The following is a 5,304-nucleotide window of genomic DNA, read 5'->3' on the forward strand; positions in this document are numbered from 1 at the left end:
GATCCTGCCTCTAGACTTTTCTTCGCAGTCTGCCAGCCACAGGAACACAGGGACATGGACACGGGGTGGGGGTGGGTGCTCCAGAGGAGGAGTCCAGACCCAAGAGGCCTCCCTAGGGAGCCTGTGAGGCTCTGAGCATCCTGGTGCAGCCCTGCCAGGTGCTCCCCTTCACTTCCTCCTCAGCAGGCGACACCTCTCCTGCCAGCCCTCTCCCTGGCCCAGAGACCCCGGGAGGTAAAGGAGATTTAGGGAAGCCCTTAAGGCTCTCCTAGAGCAAGTGAGCCCACCTGCACGGACCTACACCCCAGATCTGATCAACGCTACCCTCACCTCTGACAATACTGAAGCTGGGCTGTGGGGAGGAGGTTTGGTGTGTAAGGGTGGCCCCTGAGGTGTGACCCACTGGGGCAGGTGGGCCCCCAGCCCCGGTCCGAGGCAGGTATCTGAGGGGCACAAGGACTTGCATCCATAGCCCACCCCCTTCCAGACACGGCCTCCATGGTCTCCAGCCACCTCCCCACCACGACCAGGAGAACTGTACCCTAGCCCACCTTCCTCTCCTCCTCACCTCCTCCCGGGGCCTGGCCCTTGGTCCAAGGCACTCCATTCTTCTCCCTCGTTACTTCCCACGGTAGCTTCCGTTCCCGAGACCCTCCTCGTCTGGTCTTGCTGGAAGACGGGGGTCCTTTGGCCCATTTAGAGCAGGCCATCTGGAGGGGAGGCAGGCAGAGGAGGGATTGGGGAGAGTCACGTGTGAGCAGGACCCTGGGGAAGGGAGGGGAGGGAATGGGTTGCCGGAGGGCTGGAAAATGGAGGAAGGAGCAGGCTCCCCTCCAACTAAACAAGCCTAGCTCCCCTGGAGTCGCTGCCACACCTGGGCTGCTCAGGGAAGGCCTGAGACTATGGGCCACAGAGGGCAGGGGCTTGGGAGGCCCTGGCCTGAATCTCCCCCATGCACCACACACAGCCATTCTGGGCTCTGAGCTCCCAATGCAGCAGCCAGGAAGAAGGGAATGCCAGTATTAGAGAATGGGAGGAGAGGGAGAGGGGAGAAGGGGAGTAGGGAAGGAAAAAGGCAAGACCTGGGCTTCCCTGGTGGCGCAGCGGTTGAGAGTCCGCCTGCCGATGCAGGGGACACGGGTTCGTGCCCCGGTCCGGGAGGATCCCACATGCCACGGAGTGGCTGGGCCCGTGAGCCGTGGCCGCTGGGCCTGCGCACTCCCGCAGCAGTGAGAGGCCCGCGTACCGCAAAAAAACCAAACAAACAAAAAAACCAAAGGCAAGACCTGAGGAGCGGGGCAGTGGAGAGAGAGGGAGAGGGCTCAAAAACCTGGAGGACGGTGACCAGGGAAACCAACAGAGAGAAAAGATAGAGGAAGTGCTGTGTCCTCTCCTCACATCCTCCTCCACTCTCCTCGCCTAGCACTGCTCCTCTTCCTAGGAAGGACCTGGAGAGCAATGAGGAGATAAGTGAAGGAAAGAGGGGGACACACTTGAAATGGGAGACGCAGGGGATGCCCAGAGAATCCAAGCTCCCAGAGCAGAGGAGAGAGGCTGAGGAACAGCCAGAGACTGGGCAGCAGACCGGGGGTTGGGGGGTGGTTGACAGGGCTGGCATCCGAGCCACAGAAGGAGGGTGCCGAGAGAGGATTGGAGAGGAGACAGGGAGGGTGAGCCTTGGATCGAGAAGCTGGGAGAGCGATGTGGGGCGGTACTGGGCAAAGGAGAGAATCCTGGATCACCTTCAGATGCAAGCAAAATCAGGAAAGTGGAGAACAGGTTAGAGAGAAGCGGATGAAGACCCTGGAGCAGGGTGTGGAGGCAGAGATGAGACAGGCAGAGAGCAAGCCGAGGTGGGCTTAGAGAAGGCAGAGACTTATGGAAATGCAGGCATGTCAGACCCCGCGATGGGCAGAAACGTGGTGCGAGGGAGAATCGGAGGCCAGGCCCAACTTTGAGACAGGGAACCAGGAAGAGGGAAAGGGAGGCAGACATACAGGGAGCCAGGCAAAAGAGGGGCAACCCGGTGCCAAGGCTAGCCCTGCCTCCGCGTCCCCTTTCCTGTGGCAGGAGACTCCATCCCGTGCCCTCACTGGCCAGGACTTCTAGCAGAATGAGGAGTTGCTCTAGGAGGCAGTTGAGGGAGGACAGAGAGCAGGGTGGATGTGAGAGCTGGGGAGAGAAGGGGGCCTAGGAAAGGGAGAGAAGGGCAAACCAGACCAGATGGGAAGCAGAGCCCTGGGACCAATTTAACCCCTCCCCTCCTCCTCCTTCCACAGGAGACAATGGGAACTGCCTGCCTACCCCTCACCCCCACTCCACCTGTACCCAGTCTGGCCTGCTCAGGACATAGGGTTCCCTGAGGACAAAGCCTAGTCTTTGTCATCTGGGCCTGACCCAGCCTGACCTGGTGTTCTCAGCCCCTTATCACGTCCCCGTGGCAATGGGAACCAGGCAGTGGCGCACTGGGCCACAGGCTGACCCCCAGCTTGCATGCTAGGTCCTCCAGTGACCTAGAGCTGGGGACAAGTAGCTTGCATCCCCTGGGGGAACAATTTGGCATTTGTACCTGCCGGAGACGGGAATGTGGGGTTGATTCAGGTCCCCCCAAGGACACTGGATATGGAGTACATGTTCCCTGCAGACAGATGTATCCTTGAGTCCATTAATGGGGTGGTGGAGGGTCCTAAGGAGTTGGCGCATTGGGGGAGAGACCACATATTTGGTGGAAAGCAGAGAAGTTGACCCCTGTCCGTCCTACCCACCTCCCCACTCTAGAGCTATATTGAGAGGTGACAGGAGATGGTTTGGGAGGGGCAGCTGGGAGAGCGTTCCTGGGTGTGAGGGTGTAGGGCAAGCCAGGGCAGGGGAGTCTGGCTTTGTTTCCTGCACACAATGTCCACTTAGTCATAACAGGCATGGCCTGTTGAAGACCTGACACCTACCGCCTCTGAGAGGCAGCATCACTGGAGGCTGGGGAGGGCGGCCCTGAGGGCCTGGGGCGCTGGGGGACACCCATGAAGATGGATGTGTGAGTATGAGCCCCACGACGGTCGGGAGGGAGCGCTGGGGTTCTACCTGGGGAGGGGGAGCAGATGGCAGATCCCTGCCCCCGCCCTGCTGAACGCAGAGCTTGGGGCCCAGCTCCTGTAAATCTCCGGGGCAGCCAGGACCCCAGCCAGCCTCAGCAGCACCTGCACCCTCTGGCAGCCCAGAGAGGCGGAAGGGAGCAGCCCCCACCCCCTCCCGCCTCAGGCCCTGGGATTAACGCCTCTTGCCCCTCCCCACCCTACCCCGCCCCTCACCGGGAGCAGAGGGTGGCAGAGGAGGGGTAAAAGCTTATGTGTGCAAATGTGTGTTTCAGTGTGCATAAAAGCAAGAAGGAAAATCTGCAAACTTAAGTGTGTAAGTGTGAAATATCTGTACGCGCGTGTTTAAGAATGGGCACGGACCCATGGTGGCCAAGGCCATGTGTGAGGGTGCTGGACTGTGGGTCTGGGTGCGAATCTGCTTTGGTGGCGTGGGGAAATCCCTTCCCCTGTTTGAGCGGTTAGACGGTGGTCACTGTATCAGGAGCAGCAGGGGAGGGGCTGGGGGCTCCAGATGTGTCCCCCGAGTAATGCAGCCTCACGTTCCCAGGAGGACACCTGCCTGCAGACTTGGGGATCAGAAGGAAACCAGGACCGCGCAGAGAGGACAGCCTGGCAATTCTTTTCCTGACAAAAGGAAACTGAGTCAAGGATCTGGGAAGTAGAGCCCCTCCCTGGGCATCCTGGCTCCGGCTGCCAGTCCCCAGCACCATGGGACTCCAGGTCCAGAGAGAGTGGGGAGTTGCTCCCAGCCTGGGCTGTGTGAGGACAGGCTGGGGAGGAAAGGAGGGAGGGGAGCCCGTGGTTGGGGGCAGGGGACAAGCATCTGGCCTGCAGGAGAAGGTGGCCCTCACCAAGAGTACTCAACTCACCCTTCAGGTTAAAAATAACCAAGGTAAGGGCCTGGTGGTGCCGGGTGCGGCAGGGGGAGGGGGGGGTTGGTAGTGGTGTGAGAAGTCCTGTCTTCCCACTATCTGCCCATCAGTCCTTTGGAGGGGAGGAATGTGCCCAAGGACTAAAAAAAGGCCCTGGAGCCAGAGGGGCTAGGGCGACAGACCTTTCATGGGCAAATCTGGAGGCCCTCTTGTCCTCTTGTCACCTCCAGAGCCAAGGGATCAAGGGAGGAGGGGCCGGGAGGGGAGAGAGGTGGGAGGGAGGGTCCCTAGGGAAGGACTCCAAATTTAGGCAGTGGGTGGGTGCAGCAGGATATAAAGGATCATGCTCTAGGGACAGACTGACACTCCTCTGAACCAGGTAAGATGGGGTTTGGGTGGGAGCTCCGTAGCTAGCCCTCAGAGCCCCCAACTTGAGGGGAACGGGGGTGCAGGTCAGTCAGGCCCAAGGGTTCTGCTAAAACTGACTTTCTCCAGCCCTGGGACGTTTCCACTGACAGAGGGGAGGTTCCAAGGGGAAAACCAGAAACCTCTTTTCTTCTCCCATCTGCATTTCTTTCCCTGCATCTGTCCTCTCCTGCTTTCTGTGTCCTGCGTGTGCTTTCTCCGTGTTTGTCCCTCCTTGGACGGCTTCCCTCTCTTTGTCCAATTTTATTTTGCCTCTTGGTCTTTGTCAGTACTTGTCACTATCATACTTCTTTGTCTGTCTCTCCTCCTGCCCTTCACAGCTGCGTGTTCTAATCTCCTTGCCTCTCTGTTTCCAACTCGGATTCCACATCCCACTCCTCTCACTGTTACTAGCTCTGCATCCTTTCTTTCCTGTCTCCCTGCCTCTCATCTGCCCGACTGCCCATGTCGGTCTGTCCCACTCGGCTGGCTCTGGGTTTAGCTTCCCGGCTTACTTCTCCCCACGGGCCTGCCTCTGTTGTTCCTCATTCTCCTTGTCTATTCGTCCCTCTGCCTGGCTGTACCTCTGTGGCTCCGCCCATGGTCCAGAGTCTCCAGGATTCTCTGTGAAGAGATCGCCAGGTGAGAACCACCCCAATTTTCTCCTGGAAGCCAGGTTGCTGCTCTCCTCTGAGCAGCTCAGCACCTCGCCTTAGCAAACTCTAGCCAATTCCACCCCACGCAGACCCCTCACAGATTCTCCCTCAGCTTCACGTCAGAGGGCAAGGGAAGCAGAACCCGAGTTGGGGAGGGCTGGACCCAGGCCAGGTAGGGAGGTGAGACTGATAGGACCCAGGTGGTGAGGGGGTGGGGCAGAGAGTCAGGGGCAGCGGGCAATGCCACCCACTGAGGCCTGGGCCCTCCTGTCTCAGCCG

This window comes from Lagenorhynchus albirostris, chromosome 1 (assembly GCF_949774975.1).
Source record: "Lagenorhynchus albirostris chromosome 1, mLagAlb1.1, whole genome shotgun sequence".
In the NCBI taxonomy this organism is placed as follows: Eukaryota; Metazoa; Chordata; class Mammalia; order Artiodactyla; family Delphinidae; genus Lagenorhynchus; species Lagenorhynchus albirostris.